We start from the raw sequence: 17,907 nt of genomic DNA, 5'->3' as shown, positions 1-17,907 counted from the left end.
ACTGGGACAGTTAGATAAGTGTGTTGAGGTGATAGGCCAATCTAAAGAAATGGGTTTTTACAGCACGCTTAAAACTGTGAGTATTGGGAATTAATCAAATTGTCCTGGGTAGTGCATTCCAAAGAATTGGTGCAGCATGCGAGAAATCTTGGAGACGGGAGTGAGAGGTTCGGAGGAGGATTTTAGTTTTAAGTCATTAGCAGAACGGAGTGCACGGGTAGAGTGGTAGACTTAGACGAGGGAGGAGATGTAGAGTGGTGCTGAATCGTGGATAGCTTTGTGGGTAAGAGCGATAAGTTTATATTGAACTCTGTATTGGATGGGCAATCAGTGCAATGACTGGCACAGGGAAGAGGCATTGTTGTATCGGTTGGTGAGGAATATGACCCTGACTGCTGCGTTCAGGACGGATTGGAGAGGGGAAAGTTTAGAAAGAGGGAGACCGATAAGTAAAGAGTTGCAATAGTCCAGACGAGAATGAGTAAGAGTTTTTACAGAGTCAAAAGTAAGAAAATTTCTGATTCTAGAGATGTTTTGGAGGTGTAGATGACACGAGCGAGCGAGTGATTTGATGTGAGGAGTGAAGGAAAGATCTGAATCAAGTATGACCCCAAGACAGCGGGCATTTTGCTGGGGAGTAATGATGGAGCCACAAACAGAAATGGCAAGCATAGATAGGTTAGTGGAGGGAGGAAATATGAGTAGTTCAGTTTTTGACAGATTCAATTTTAGATAGAGGGAGGAAATAGTGTTAGAGACAGCTGAAAGACAATCACTGGTATTTTGTAATAATGCAGGGGTGATGTCCGGAGAAGAGGTGTATAATTGGGTGTCATCAGCATAGAGATGGTACTAAAAACCGAATCTACCGATTGTTTGTCCAATAGGAGCGGTGTATAAGTAGAAAAGAAGGGGGCCTAGTACTGATCATTGAGGAACCCTGACAATAAGGGGAAGGGGAGAGGAAGAGGAGCCAGCAAAAGACAGTGAAGGAGCAGGCAGAGAGGTAGATCCACAGTGTTGAATGCTGCAGAGACATTCAGGAGAATCACCAGTGACTAGTGACCATTAGATTTGGCTGTTAGATCATTAGACATTTTAGTGAGTGCAGTTTCAGTAGAATGTAAAGAGCGGAAACCAGATTGTAAAGGGTCAAGAAGGGAGTTATCTGAGAGATTGTGTATTAGACAGGAGTGGACCAGTCATTCCAGGAGTTTAGAGATAAAGGGAAGATTGGAAACAGGTCTGTAGTTAGCAGCACAGTTCTGGTCGAGGGATGTTTTTTTAAGTAATGGATGTATGCTGGCGTGTTTAACCCCTTTATGACCCAGGGCGTATTAGTACGTATCTGTACCCTGGGCCTTATGGGCCTGATACGTATTAATACACCCTGGCGATTTCGCCCGCACACAAGCGGTGCGGGCGAGATCGCCGCCGAGTGTCAGCTGATTGTTACAGCTGTCACCCAGTGCTATGTGCAGGGAGCAGTCCCGCACCGCTCCCGGCACATTAACCACTGAAATGCGATCGAAATCAATCGCAGCATTCCGGTGGCAAGAGGAGGTAAGCGCGATACTTACCTTCTCTGCCGGCGTCCAGCGGCATCTGAGTCCGGTCCCGGATGTTGCCATGGTGACCTGACGTCATCATGACAACATCCGGGACACCAGGAGGCAGGAAGTTGCTTTGGTCATGCACAGTGCACGAGCAAAGTAACTTTTCCCTGTGCAGCGCTGACAGGCTGCATGGCATGGGGAGCTGCTGCTCTCTATGTCATGCAGCCGATCAGGCTGCAAAAAGTGAAAGTCCCATAGTGGGACAATGTGTAAAAGTAATAAAAATGTCAGAAAAAAAAATGAAAAAAAAAAAATAAAAATATATTGTACCCATAAATAAATAATCTTATGGAAAAAAAAAAATAAACCAATAAAAGTACACATATTTGGTATCGCCGCGTCCGGAATGACCTGACCTATAAAACTGTCCTGCTAGTTAACCCCTTTAGTGAACACGATAAAAAAAAAAACGATGCTTTATCATCATACCGCCAAACAAAAAATGGAATAAAACGCGATCAAAAAGACGAATGTAAATAACAATGGTGCCGCTGAAAACGTCATCTTATCCCTCAAAAAACAAGCCACCATGCAACTCCAACGGCCGAAAAATAAAAAAGTTATAGCTCTCAGAATAAAGCGATGCAAAAACTATTTTTTTTTTAATAAAATAGTTTTTCTTGTGTAAAAGCGCCAAAATATAAAAAAATATATAAATGTAGTACTGCTGTAAACGTACTGACCCAAAGAATAAAGCTACCTTATCAATTTTACCACATGCAGAACGGCATTAAAAAAAACTCTAAAAACCAATTCCTGAATTGTTGGTTTTTGTTCATTCTGCCTTCTAAAAATCAGAATAGAAAGCAATCAAAAAATGTCACGTGTCCGAAAATGGTACCAATAAAAATGTCAACTTGTCCCGCAAAAAACAAGCCATCACATGACTGTCGGCCAAAATATGGAAAAATTATAGCTCTCAAAATATGGCGATGTAAAAACTAGTCTGCAAAAAAATGTGTCTTTTAGTGTGTGACAGCTGTCAGTCATAAAAACCCGATATGAATCTGGCATCACTGTAATTGCACCGACCTGAAGAATAAAGTCGTCTAATCACTTATACCGCACGAGGAACGGCGTAAAAAATAAACTTTATGGTTAGGGTTGTGCTAGGGTTAGGGTTGGGGTTGGGCTAGGGTTAGGCTAGAGTTAGGGTTGGGCTATCGTTAGGGTTGGGGTTGGGATTTTTTCAGAAGTAGAGAAAAAAAAATGACGATATGGTGACTAATGTTGAACGCAAGTGCTCGCTACTTGAGTTTGCATCGGGTGCTCGGGTATGCACTGAGTATAGCGGTTGCTCGAGTGACATGCTCGAGTCTCCGCCCCAAATGTTTTGCAGCTGTTATACAGCCAAAAAAACCTTGCGGTGATTGCCTGCCATGCACCAGCGATCCCCGCATGGTTTTTTTGGGTGTCTAATAACCGTGAAGCATGCGGGTCGGGGACACGAGCATGTCACTCGAGCACCCGCGATACATGGTGCATATCTGAGCACCCGATGCAAACTCAAATAGCGAGCACTTGCACTCAAGACTAATGACAACTTATTGAATATGATGACCTAATGTTATCAAATTCTGTGTCGTTCCTCTGGGTTCAAAATGTTCACTATACCCCTTGATAAAATCTTTGAGGTGTGTAGTTTCCAAAATGGGGTCACTTGTGGGGGGTTTCCACTACGTAGGCACATCAGGGGCTCTCCAAACGCGACATGGCATCCGCTCTCGATTCCAGCCAATTTTGCGTTCAAAAAGTCACACAGTGCTCCTTCTCTTCTGAACTCTGCCTTGTGCCCAAACACTGTATTTTCTCCACATATGGGGTATTGGCGTACTCAGGAAAAATTGCACAACAGTTTTTGGGGTCCATTTTCCCCTCTTACCCTTGTGAAAATAAAAAATTGGGGCTAAAACATAATTTTTGTGGTAAAAGTTTGATTTTTTTATTTTCACAGCTCCATGTTATAAACTTCTGTAAAACACTTGGGGGTTCAGGGTGCTCACCACACATCTAGATAAGTTCCCTGAGGGGTCTAGTTTCCAAAATGGTGTCACTTGTGGGGGGTTTCCACTGTTTAGGCACATCAGGGGCTCTCCAAACACAACATGGCGTCCGCTAATTATTCAAGCAAATTTTACATTCAAAAAGTCAAATAGCGCTCCTCTCCTTCTGAATCCTGCCGCATGCCCAAACAGTGGTTTTCCCGCATATATGGGGTATCTGCTTACTCAGGAGAAATTGCACAACAAATTGCATAGTGCAATTTCTCCTGTTACACTTATGAAAATGCAAAATTGGGAGCTGAAAAACATTTTTGCTGAAAAAATGTGAACATTTTATTTTTACGGTTCAATGTTATAAACTTCTGTGAAGCACCTGGGTGTTCAAGTTGATCACCATACATCTAGATAGGTTCCCTAAGGGGTCTAGTTTCCAAAATGATTCTCATTAACATATTGCCTGTTGGCAAATAGAACCCCCAACTAAAGCTCTATAAAACTTAACTTTTAATAATTAAATCCATATTATAGTAGTAATTTATATTAAAATTCCAATATAGGCGCAGGTAGTGAGGACTATCAGGATTATTCAATTGGCATAACTGTGTATCCAATAGCCATCCTATCTATTTCCATTATCATATGCCTGTGGCCGCGGACCACTTATTGCACTATTCCCTACCTGTCCTATTGTAATCTAAAATTATAGCCTCCCCGACATGTTTCGCCTAACCGGCGTCTTCAGGGGATAGAGGCTAAATGACACCCAAAATGGCCGCCAGGTAGCTTTTATCACCTCTGTTTGGGCTCTAAGCCAATGTGTATTGTTGTAGCCATGTGCCAATAGAATAGACTCTCCTATTTCCAATCATGAAGATCATATCATTATAATGTTACCTACCATTTAAATGATTGGAGGATAAAGCTGTCATTCAGGCCAGAAGGAACCACATTGGTGGAGATTAAAGCGATATATCAGCATTCTCATAATAGCCTGAATGCCTCAGTTTCAGGAACCAATCTGCATTAACTTACCTACATCCAATCCACAAGTGGAAGGTAGTGTTAAACGATTGCTGCACTTGCGTGATCAGCTGACTCAAAATAGGAGGGATTCATGTCATGGCCGTCACATGCTCCAATCGAAACACGCCACATAAGCAAGGTCCTTTTCTTGATACGTATCATTTACTACGTCTGCACAATTTGTCCAAATCAATAGAGGAGATGCATAACAGGACCTTTGCTTACTCCAATCTGATTAGGCCACATAGGCAAGGTCCTTTTCTTTATGCACATCAGTTATGAAGCCTGCACCATTGGTCCAAATCAATAGAAGGCATATATAGCAGCACCTTTGCTTACTCCAATCAGATTATGCCACATAGGCAAAGTTATTTCCCTTAGCATATTCATTTCTGCGGTTACTAAGGTAACAAAAAAAAACAAAAACATACATATATATATATATATAAAGGTCCTGACACATATGGTTTCTATATCTTTTTTTTTTTTTTTTCCCCCTTTCTCCTTTTCCCTTCCCTTTTTCTTTTTCTCCTTTTCCTTTCTTTTTTTCTTTTGTACATTTTGTTTAAAGGAGCAGACCAACACCAATTATTACCAGTTGCCTTTCCTGTATGTACTGATCAAGAAGGATTGTAATGGGACCATAGGGACACTCATCTACCATAAACCTTCAAGCACTAATAAACTATTGAAGTGGGATAACCACCACCCCTATCCCCATAAAAAGAGGAAAACCCAAGGGCCAAATATTACGGTTGAGAAGGTACTGCTCGAATGTCACAGATTTTAATATACAGGCAATAGACCTGAACACCAGATTAAGGGATGAAGGGTACTCGTGGTACATTTTGGATTCCGCATCATCGTTTACAGAAAAATGGTCTTATCCATCAGCTTATCTTTTTCTCATTCAGATCTCTAAAATACCGGATCCTCTCAGTGAAAGTCGTCTACATAAGAACATTTTCCTGATTTATCCAGGAAAATGATGGACAAGATGGTGGAGAGGATATTACACCTCACCCTAGAGATCCTCTTCCGGCTTACTGGAGAGGTGAGAGATTCTGATGGCATCACATTACATCATTCTTATCTATGGGAATAACGGATGGACAGAACTGAAGAGGTGAGGACTCTGGAAATGTCTGTAGTGAGATTTATTAATGTGTCTCTCCATAACCAGAGATTAATCACGGGGCCTCCACCTCACCCCCTGATACATGAGGACATCAATGACCAGAAGATCCTAGAACTCACCTACAAGATGATTGAGCTGCTGACTGGAGAGGTGACACTGCTGGGAATGCTGGGACATTATACAGTAACGCTATGAAGGGATCTGGGGGATGACTGTATCATTATATGTGTCAGGTCCCTATAAGATGTCAGGATGTCGCTGTCTATTTCTCCATGGAGGAGTGGGAGTATTTAGAAGGACACAAAGATCTGTACAAGGATGTCATGATGGAGGTTCCCCAGCCCCTCACATCACCAGGTAATAGACAGGACTAAATACACACGGCCTATAATTATCTGTATGTAATGAATGAATTCAGTCCCTGTATGTGTTTCCTCCAGATCTATCCAGTAAGAGGACACCAGAGAGATGTCCCTGTCCTCTTCTTCCACAGGACTGTAAACAAGAAGATCCCAATGTTCCTCAGGATCATCAGGTAGATGGAGAGAAGGAGTCATGAGATCTCTCCTATGATGTGTAGACGGCTGTAAAGGTTTTGTATTTTTGGATTCAGTCTTGTTTTATCCACCATTATTATGTTTTATACTTGTGTAATGAGAACGGTGGAGATGGCAGGATTAGAGCTGATCATAGATGTGACTTCTCCATCTGTCTGTGACTTTTACAATATTTGTTTCAGGGTGAAGATTTGACCCATATTAACCCCTTAAGAACCAGAGCATTTTCCGTTTTTTCCTTTTTTGCTCCCCTTGTTCCCAGAGCCATAGCTTTTTTATTTTTTGGTCAATATGGCCATGTGAGGGCTTATTTTTTGCGGGACGAGTTGTACTTTTCAACGCCATTACTAGTTTTACCATATCGTGTACGGACAAAAGGGAAAAAAAATCCAAGTGCGGTAAAATTGCAAAAAAAGTGCAATACCACAGTTGTTTTTTATTTTTATTTTTTACCACGTTCACTGAATGCTAAAACTGACCTGTCGTTCTTATTCTCCAGGTCATTACGAGTTCGTAGACACCAAACATGTATAGGTTATTTTATATTTAAGTGGTGAAAAAAAAATCCAAAATTTGGTAAAAAATAAATAAATAAATAAAAAAAAATAGCGCCATTTTCTAAGACCTGTAGCGTCTCCATTTTTCGGGATCTGGGGCTGGGTGAGGGCTTATTTTTTGTGCGCCGGGCTGACGTTTTTATTGATAACATTTTGGGGTAGATCCGATGTTTTGATCGCCCGTTTTTGCATTTTATTGCAATTTTGCGGCGACCAAAAAACTTAATTCTGGCATTTAGAATTTTTTTCTCGTTACGCCATTTACCGATCGAATTAATTCTTTTTTTAGATTGATAGATCGGGCGATTCTGAACGCGGCGATACCAAATATGTCTATGTAGGGTTTTTTTTTTTATATTTTATTTTGAATGGGGCGAAAGGGGGGTGATTTAAACTTTTATATTTTTTTAATTTTTTTTATATTTTTAAAAACTTTTTTTTTTCACTTTTTGCTTGCTTCAATAGTCTCCATAGGAGACTAGAAGCAGCAACTATCCGATCGCCTCTGCTACATACAGGGATCAGGAGATCCCCTGCATATAGCAGAATTGGTCCTGTGCTATGAGCGCCGGCCACTAGGTGGCGCTCATAGCGACCAGCTCATGACAACCACAGGCGTCTGCTGCAGACCCTGGGTTGTCATGCGCACCCATCGGTGACCCGCAGTCACGTGACGGGGTCGCCGATGGGCGGGGCTTAGGACGCGCTTCCCGGAAGCGCGCGTTAAATGCCGCTGTCGGAGATTGACAGCGGCATTTAACATGTTAACAGCCGCGGGTGGATCGCGATTCCACCCGCGGCTGTTGTGGGCACATGTCAGCTGTAAGAATCAGCTGACATGTGCTCGGTTCAGTGCGGGCTCAGTGCAGCAGCCCTCACTGAACGGGGGGATGCAATTTGTGCATACTAATACAGCATGGGTTGCAAAGGGGTTAATACTACAGAGACATATGTGAGGGGTGATGAGCGGTGTAAAGAGGAGATTCCTACATATGACTAATCCTCTTCACCCTCGTCCATAGTTTATGGACTAGGCCACAGGTCGGGTATGACCTGCCTTTCTTCCCAAAAAATCCCGACTCTAGGCCCACCACCAATGGACTTTTTTTAAGATGAGCGTCCAAAACCGCCTGAATAGTCCCTTTCACTGCCCTCAGCGCCCACCCTCTAATATGTTGGGACTGTGCTGCCAAAAAGTATATCCACGGGGTTGGTAAGGCGAGACCCCCCTCTTCTTTCGGCCTCTGGAGAGTCTCCAGCTTAATCCTGGGTTTTCCTCCACTCCAAAGCAGATCCCTAAATATTGAATTAATACGCTGGAACACCGACCAAGGAATCCACACAGGGGAGTTATGTAAAACATATAGCAATTTTGGCATCATCACCATTTTAAGAAGATGGTGCGTCTCACCACCGAGAGGCGCATTTTGCTCCACGTAGATGCTTTATCTTTTAATTTCCCAATTATTGGGTATGCATTCAACTGAAAGTACTCCTTTACTGGTAGTGTTATTGTAATTCCAAGATATGTAAACTCTCGTACTAATCTAAGTTGTGTACGTTCTACGTGTTCATCATCTAAGCCATCCAAAGTATCTATTTCCATAATATGAGATTTATCCCAATTAATTTGTAACCCAGATAACAGACCAAATCTAGTGATGATAGCTATTGCACCATGTAATGATGCCTGAGGGTCCTGTAAGAATAATAAAATATCATCTGCGTACAGCGCTATCTTCTCCTCAACTATTCCATACCAAAATCCCTTTACCACGTCTGACTGTCTTATTACAGAAGCAAGCATGGCTCGGGGGGGCTGTTCCTGGAGGCTGGGGTCTCAGTGGGACTCTATGAGCTCGCTCTACAACAAAGACCTTCGACAGTTTATCAGCTCAAAATTTTTCCAACAGCAAATTCTCAAAAAATTCTGTACGGTTTGATCCTTCTGCTTTTTCCGGGACCCCCACTATCCTGACATTATTATGTCTCGACCTGTTTTCCAAGTCGTCATTTTTAGCAATAACATCAGTTAACAGCTTGTCCTGCTTTTTTTGAGCAGCTTGTACACATATTATAGTGTCCTCAGCCGTGCTCACTCTTTCCTCCACCTCTCCTGTGTGGACATCGGCTTTCTGCATGACAGCTTAAGGCTGTGTGCCCACGAAGCATTTTTCAAGCGTATATGCTGCGGAATTTCCGCAGCGTAAACGCTTGAAAAACGCATGTATATCCGCACCCCATGGTCCCCAATGGGATTCCGCAAGTTCTATGCACATGCTGCGGATTTTTCCGCAGCATTTATGCCGCGTTCAAAAATCCGCAGCATGTCATTTAATTTTGCGTTTCCGCAAGCGGAATTGCCTTTGTCCAATGCATAAAAAACGCAAGGCAATTCCGCATGTGGAAAACGCGTGATAAACGCGCGAAAAATGCGCGATAAACGCGTGCGGAATTCCGCATGTGTTTTTCCGGGAGAGGACTTGCATTTATGCAGCAGAAATTTTCTGCTTCATAAATGCAACGTGGGCACATAGCCTTAATATTAGTAATTTCTGCTTGCACACCAGTAACCTGCTTTGACAGCTTAGTAAGCGTTTGTTTGCAATACGACACCACAGTAAACACATCTTTCAGGCTATGTGCCCACGATGCAGAAAATTTCTGCAGCATTTCTGCATCTCCCTGGCAGAAAAAACGCATGCAGATTGTGCATGCGTTTTTCCTGCAGAATACATGCGGATTCACTTGCGTACCCACATGCGTTAACACATGTGTTTCCGCATGCGGACTGACAAGCACTTTCCAGGCGATAGCATCACTTGGAAAGTGCTTGACAACTAGGTCACACTGTATAAATCCATGCAAAAGGCATGGATTTATACAGTGTGACCGTAAAAATAAAAAAATAAAGCTATACTTACCCCCGATCCCACGCCGCGTGTGCTGTCGCGCTCGTCCTGGCTTCTTCCGGGTTGCCGGCATCTCGCGAGACAGCCTGCGGTCACATGACCGCGACGTCATCTCAGGTCCTGGAAGGAGAAGCGCTGCAGGGGCCGGCGGACAAGTGAATATAAACTTTATTTATTATTTTATTCTTTTTTTTACAGGTACAATGGTACCCAGGTATGGATGAGAGTCTTCTCTCCTCCAGAACTGGGTACCATCCGCACATAGAGACGCATATAATCCGCTTGTACAAATGTACAGACGCGCATTATATGCGTCTCAATGCAAGTCAATGGCGGTGCTTCCGCTGCGCTTCCGCAAAATTAATGAACATGCTGCGGATTTATTTGCGCTGCAGAATCGCTGCGGAAAAATCTGCAGCATGTGCATTGACATTGCGGAATGCCATTGGGGACCATGGGGTGCGGATTACCATGCGTTTTTGATGCGTTTCCACTGCGGAAATTCCGCAGCGGAAATGCATGAAAAACGCATCGTGGGCACGCAGCCTCAAAGTGGGTTCTCCCACATCAGGATCAACATCAGACTCCACATTTTTGTCCTGCCCATCATCTCCAGAGCCATCAGCCTCACAGTTCACTGTACCTATTGTACTCTGCTAATCCTCCATGTCATTATCTGCCCCAGCCTCCCACTCTGAGAGTCCAGCTTTATTGTCACTTGCTTCCACCCTCGCAAACTTCTCCAGGCGTGCAGCAGCCGACATCCTCCTGGAGCATGCTGTGTTCGCTCTGGACGCCTCCTCCTGAGCTACGGCACCATCTTGGCCCCTACCTCCTCTTCCAGGGTCGGGATCCCGCTGCCTGGTGCGGGTCATTGCGGCAGTCTTGCTTTCCAGGAACGCTCCCCGGGACGTCAGGAGACTTTCCCCCAGGATCCGGCGGTATTTGAAAGGTTTTGCGGTGCCCTGGCTCAGCGCATACAGCTACGGTCGGCGGGAGAGTTCCAGACCTTTAGATGTGGAGAAAGTTGTACATGTAATTGGATGAGACCATGTAAATCTTTCTCGAGTTCCTCTACAGGTAAAAAATTTTTCCAGAGGGATTATTCCAACTGTAAAACCTCAGGACTTTTATATATGGCCACATGCACCTGTCCCCTAGATTATGCATGCATGACCAAGAGGGAGTATAGGAGGAGGATGGAGTGCATTTGGGCGAAATACTCCATGTTCGGGATACCCCATTAATGAGACACATGAACAGTGTACATTGAGGTGAAACCGGAGACATCTCCTTTTGTATCATTGAGATAGTTAAACCCAATGTGAGAGGAGGTGATCTCAATAGATGTATCCTCAAAAAGGAAAGTACCGTATTTTTCGGACTATAAGACGCACCGGACCATAAGGCTGAGTTCACACGATGCGTATTTCATGCATTTCCGCGGCGTTTTTGCAGTTGCGTAAACGCCGCGGAAACGCATGAAAAACGCATGGTAGAAGGGAAGCAATGTTCTCCAATTGAAATCCGCATGTGCTGTGCCCATGATGCGGATTTTTCCGCAGCGTAAACGCTGCGCTCAAAAATCCGCAGCATGTCATTTAATTTTGCGGAAACGTGGCGTTTTCGCCGCCATTGACTTGCATTAGAACGCGCCAATTCCGCAAGACTGCATCTGTACTTGTGTAATTGGTGCGTTCTAATGTGCGGATGGTACCCGGGTGTGGAGGAGAGGAGAGTCTCATCCACATCCAGGTACCATTAAAAAAGCTGTAAAACAAGAATAAAATAAAAAATATATATATACTTACCATCTGTCGGCCCGCGCACCGCTCCTGCTTGCTTCCCGGCACTTGAAGTGAGTTGTAGGACCTGCGGTGACGTCAGTCATGTGACGGGTCACGTGACGCTGACGTCGGCAGGTCTTTCAATTCAAAGTTGCCGGCAGCCGGGAGAACGGAGTGAGCAGGACAGCGCGGGCCATCGGAGGTAAGTATATACACTCTCTCGGGTCACACTATATAAATCCATGCTGTTTGCATGGATTTATATAGTGTGACCAAGTTGTCAAGCACTTTCCAGGTGATGCTAAAATCGCCTGGAAAGCGCTTGTCAATCTGCATGCGGAAACGCATGTGAATCTGGATGTGGATCCGCATGTATTCTGCAGGAAAAACGCATGCACAATCTGCATGCGTTTTTTCTGCCAGGGAGATGCAGAAATGATGCAGAAATTTTCTGCTTCATTTCTGCATCGTGTGCACATAGCCTTAGAAACACCTAGGTTTTAGAGGAGGAAAATTTTAAAAAAATTAAGCAAAAAATGTGGTCATGATGCACTTTTAAGGGGGAGGGGGTCTTCTGCTGACACTGGTATAGGAGTATTGTCCCCCAATTCTGACAATATCCCCCATCCTGGTATATATGCCCCCCCCTTCCTTTTATACGTGGTCCCCATCCCCATCCTGGTATTCCTGGCATCCCTCCATTCTGGTATGCATGGAACCCCTCCATCCTGGTATGCATGGCACCCCTCATCCCTATCCTGGTATGCATGGCACCCCTCATCCCTGTCCTGGTATGCATGGCACCGCTCATCCCTATCCTGGTATGCATGGCACCGCTCATCTCTGTCCTGGTATGCATGGCACCCCTCATCCCTATCCTGTTATGCATGGCACCCCTCATCCCTATCCTGTTATGCATGGCACCCCTCATCCCTATCCTGTTATGCATGGCACCCCTAATCCCTATCCTGGTATACATGGCACCCCTAATCCCTATCCTGGTATACATGGCACCCCTAATTCCTATCCTGGTATGCATGGCACCCCTAATCCCTATCCTGGTATGCATGGCACCCCTAATCCCTATCCTGGTATGCATGGCACCCCTAATCCCTATCCTAGTATGCATGGCACCCTTCATTCTTTATCCTAGCATGCATGGTCCCCCTAATCCCCATCATGCTGGACATAAAAAAATAAATAAACACTCCTACTCACCTCTCTTCTCTCCTCCAGCGCTGCGTCCTGTCTGCCCACACTGATCTCTGCATGTGAGCCGCGCATGACGTCACTGCCATGCGCGGCTCACAAGGAGAGATGAGCTGCTGGAAGTCATTGCTCCCCACGCTGGGACTGTGTGCGCGGGGAGCAGTGACTTCACTCTCCTTCATAGCCGGCACACAGCGGAGCCGCCCTACGGCTCCTGCTGCTGCCGGCTATCTCGTGTGCCCGCTCATTAAAGGGCATGAATATTCACCCCTCCCCACACCCATGGGCTTGGAGAGAGGTTGAATATTCATGCCCTTTAACAGCGGCACAGGCGATTCCGGCAGTAGCAGGAGCCGCAGCGCGGCTACACTGTGTGCTGCTATTAAGGAGCATGAATACTCAGTGCTCCCCAAGCCCCATGGGCGTGGGGAGCAGTGAATATTCATTTTTTTTAGCAGCGGGGACAATGTAGGCTGCAGCAGGCGGCTGCTGCCTCCTGTGCCCCGCTCCTCCACCGCTACCACTGCCCCCACACCCCATGTGTATGTGTGTGTGTGTGTATATATATATATATATATATATATATATATATACACACACCCCCAACATAAGCCGCAAAATTTTGGAGGAAAAAAGTGCGTCTTATAGTCCGAAAAATACGGTAAGTGGATTTCCAGACTTGATTCATAAACACCTAAGGGACTCAATGAGCAAATTTCCTATGCCTGTTTTGTGTGAATACAGGTCCATTCTGGATTACATTTTTGGATTTTATACTCTACCCATTGCTAGTCAGTTCCCTGTGAATGAGGTTCACATATTGTTTTACCTCATTGAGAGCTCTGAGCTTCTATATCAGAATTATTTCCACTTATACTATTAAGTAACTAACAAGTGTGGTGTTCCTTGTGTATCTCTAATTATGCAATAGGGGTCAAATATGACCATTTAGGAATTTACTGTGGGCCACCATCCCATATATTTTGTAGTGATAAAGTAGATCTACATGCCTATTACATGATGGGAGGATGTGCAATACTTGTTTTTAGTCTCCCATGACGCTGATCTCAGAGATAGGATTTTTCATTTGGTGGAATGCAATCCAATACCTTATGTGCTCTGGTGTGGAGCGCAGACATCTGGGCATGCGCAATCGCGGACAATATGCGCTCCGGTGTGGAATTATAACTACGGGCATGCGCAGTCACAGGTACGAGTGGCGTGGCGGCAATCAGTTTATCTGGCGTTTCAGTGTAAAGCACGTCACTTCCGGACATGCACACTAGGGAATGGACATTATCGAACCTCTAGCTCATGAGAAGTTGTGCAGGTGCTGTACATTATTGTAGACAGACTCCTTTCTGTATATCCTGTGACAATTCACCTCTAGGAATGGGAATGGGCCTCCTAGTCTGGGAGGGGTTTTGGATGAAGTGGGCTATTTAAACATGGACACCTGGCTATTAGGCACACTATGCTGAACATCATCAATTATTATCCCTCTATCAAGCCTCCTAATGAACCTGTTGGGGAATTGCGTTGAGGTGGATTATTGAAACATTCTCTGAGTACCATACCCTTTCCTTTATACATATTGTAGGGGTTTTACTCACTTGGATGCGATGGGAGGAAAACATGAGGCATGTTCCTTTAAAAGTTCATGTGGGTTTATTACTTCATAAACCCAGAAGCCAAACATAAAAGCAAATAGCCTTTAGATCAGGCAAATAAAGTAAATGTCCTTAGCAGGTCTCTGCTCAGCCAGGCCTGTGTGGCACACAAGCTGGGGTCCTGGCTTGGTCTGAAGACAAACATACACAGAAGACCTGCTCCCTCCAAACACACAGACCATGTGCCAAACAACAGCCTTCATTTTATAGGCCGTTAACCACACCCAGAGGTGAGGTATGTGGGTAGCTGGACTTACCCATTCTTTTCTAGTTACCCGTAACCCGGCTCCCAGGTGCACCAACCGATCCTCTTAGTGCTTATGTGCCCTAGAGAAACACTCCGGGTTACATCACAGAGACCAGCCATCTCTGTGACACATACGTCCCATCGACTACGCGACCATTAGCCACCTTACAATACCCAGATACGTATCTGGTTTTATGACTACCCCACGGCTGATTAAAGGGAATCTGTCACCCCCTGGGACTTATCTGACTTCTACTATGGGCATACAGGTCATAGCAATGTGAATCTATACATCTATGCCTCATATTAGAGTTTCTTTTGCTGTGAAATGGCTTTTTATTATTCAGTGAAGATTCCAATGCTTGCTGGCCGGGGGACGGGAAGAAATCCTCGCCTACTGTGTTAATTAAAATATTTCCCACCTCCCCTGCACGTCACAGTGCCCTGTGACGTGCAGTCACCATGTCCAGATCCCGCAGCTGAGTGATTTTTACGGTAGTGACGAACTTGTACTGTGTACTAAGCAGTTATAGTACTGAAGGGATCTTGTGCCCAGGCGCCGGGAAGTCACCGTCACTCACCGGCACCTGCACACAAGATCCCTGCAGCACTATGATTGCCTACTACACAGTACAACTGCGCCTTCCATAAAAAGTGAAGTGCGCGGGACCTGGACATGGTGACTGCACGTCACCGGGCACTTCTTCCTGTCCACCGGCCCACAAGCATCGGAATCTTCACTGAATAAAAAGCCTTTTCACAGCAAACAGACCTCTAATATGAGGTATACAGGTAACTATAGATTCACATTTCTATCACCTGTATGTCCATATTAGAAGTCAGATAAGTCCCAGCGGGTGACAGATTCCCTTTAATCAGCCGTGGGGTAGAAGGTGGAGTGGATTCCCTTTAATAAATATCCACTTAGCCCCATTCTTGGTGCAGGTACTAATGAATCCAAATGATAGTTGGATAGTTAGGGGTGTATCATCCATAGCATCGGCCCACACGGCCACTATGGTGCCTGTGAAAAAACACAGATTTTGAGTTTGGTTTAAATTGGTATCCATGCGGCACATAGACGCATGTTTACTATGGCCATAAATCAGAAAAAAAATATAAAGAAAAATGATCATAAACCCTGCTGTAAATAAATAAATAAAAAGTAAAAGTGCATTTAAATAAAATAGGGTTCTTAGTAACACTGTTTTTGATCAAAAATAGCATGAAAGCTATCCCACCATGGCATGGTGAACCCATTCGAGATAGTCCTACTCTGTATAATATTAAAAACCTTACCATGTGTGAAAGCCTCAAACTTCTGCGCGTTAATCAGACATGAGATCTAACGTGATAGAAGATTACAGTCCGGGGAAGACGGGAAACATTCATATAGACGACCGGTGGAGATGTAGTCAGTGAAGCACTCTGGCCAAATATGTTTCTAGAGCCGTAGTAGAAGATGAAGATGTCGTCCTATTCATGAAGTAATTATTTCTCATGTCACGTGTAATGAATATCTCCTGCAGTATTGCTAATGCCGATTGCAGTGTCGGTAAATGAGACGAGAATTAGCATTATGGAAGGTGAGTCTTTGAGAAACGAGTTCAGCTACAGACTCCGAGGAAGAAACTGCTTGTTTTATTAGTAGATGTAAAGAAGAAAACTAAATACTGTAAAATAATAAATCTCCTCATATGTTTTCCCTTATTATCTCCAGTAATTGTATTATTACACAGGATTTTTATGATGTTACATCGGCTCATCATCTTCTCATTCAGGTCCCTACAATATCGGATCCTCTCAATGAAGATCTTCTATTTAAGAGAATTTTCCTTATGGAACCATTAAAGATGGATATGGACAGAGACAAGATGGCGGAGAGGATATTACGCCTCACCCTAGAGATCGTCTTCCGGCTTACTGGAGGTGAGAGATTCTGATGACGTCACATTACATCATTGTTATCTATGGGAATAACAGATGGACAGAACTGGAGAGGTGAGGACCCTGGAAATGTCTGTAGTGAGATTTAATAATTTGTCTCTCCATAACCAGGATTACACAGTAGTGAAGAAGACCTCTAGTGAGTGCTGTCAGGCCCCTGTGTCTGAGGGATGGGGAAGACCACAGAGCTCAATCACCGGGGCTCCATCTCACCCCCTGATACATGAGGACATCAATGACCAGAAGATCCTAGAACTCACCTACAAGATGATTGAGCTGCTGACTGGAGAGGTGACACTGCTGGGAATGCTGGAACATTATACAGTAATGCTATGAAGGGATCGGGGGGATGACTGTATCATTGTATGTGTCAGGTTCCTATAAGATGTCAGGATGTCGTCGTCTATTTCTCCATGGAGGAGTGGGAGTATTTAGAAGGACACAAAGATCTGTACAAGGACGTCATGATGGAGGTTCCCCAGCCCCTCACATCACCAGGTAATAGACAGGACTAAATACACACGGCCTATAATTATCTGTATGTAAAGAATGAATACAGTCCCTGTATATGTTTCCTCCAGATCTATCCAGTAAGAGGACAACACCAGACAGATGTCCCTATCCTCTTCTTCAACATGACTGTAAGCAAGAAAACCCCAATGTTCCTCAGGATCATCAGGTAGATGGAGAGAAGGTGTCATGAGATCTCCCCTATGATGTGTAGACGGCTGTGAAGGTCTTGTGCTCAGTCTTGTTTTATCCACCAGTAGTATGTGTTTTATACTTGTGTAATGAGAACGGTGGAGATGACAGGATTAGAGCTGATCATAGATGGGACTTCTCATCTGTGACTTTTACAATATTTGTTTCAGGGTCAAGATCTGACCCATATTAATACTACAGAGACATATGTGAGGGGTGATGAGTGGTGTAAAGAGGAGATTCCTACATATGACTACCCAGGTGAGTAGTAACCACTAGTAATGAGCGAGTGTATTTGTTAATATTCGCTTTTCACACGGATAGAACTGTATTCGGGTTACTCGTTATTCTGCGAGTATTTGTGTACTCTCTTCGCTATGTTCGGATGTCCCGCCCTGTAGTTTTGGCGCCTTCTTTGCTGCCACTAAGCATGCTGGGCTTCTTAACCAATCACAGTAATGCCGCAGACATCTTGGTTGTGGCATTACTGTGATTGGCTGGCTGCCCAGCGTCATTTGGTCTATTTAAGCCCTGCCGCC

The 17,907-nt window shown here is 44.4% G+C and overlaps 1 protein-coding gene and 1 pseudogene across 1 annotated transcript in view; one reads left to right on the top strand and one right to left on the bottom strand.

The window, feature by feature from the left end:
* Positions 1 to 4,738, bottom strand: part of LOC141213615 (uncharacterized) — a 33,831-nt gene extending 29,093 nt beyond the window's left edge. Inside the window, exon 1 of the mRNA XM_073665223.1 lies at positions 4,652 to 4,738. The gene's annotated coding sequence lies outside the window, so the exon portion shown is untranslated. The remainder of the gene's footprint in view (positions 1 to 4,651) is intronic.
* A 1,308-nt stretch (positions 4,739 to 6,046) lies between these two features.
* Positions 6,047 to 17,907, top strand: part of LOC141213638 (uncharacterized) — a 30,400-nt pseudogene continuing 18,539 nt past the window's right edge.

Source organism: Phyllobates terribilis, unplaced genomic scaffold (assembly GCF_046119375.1).
Source record: "Phyllobates terribilis strain yellow unplaced genomic scaffold, ASM4611937v1 Scaffold_200__1_contigs__length_3551848, whole genome shotgun sequence".
In the NCBI taxonomy this organism is placed as follows: domain Eukaryota; kingdom Metazoa; phylum Chordata; class Amphibia; order Anura; family Dendrobatidae; genus Phyllobates; species Phyllobates terribilis.
Note: the sequence above shows the minus strand (reverse complement) of the source record. Positions and strands in the feature narration are given on the sequence as shown.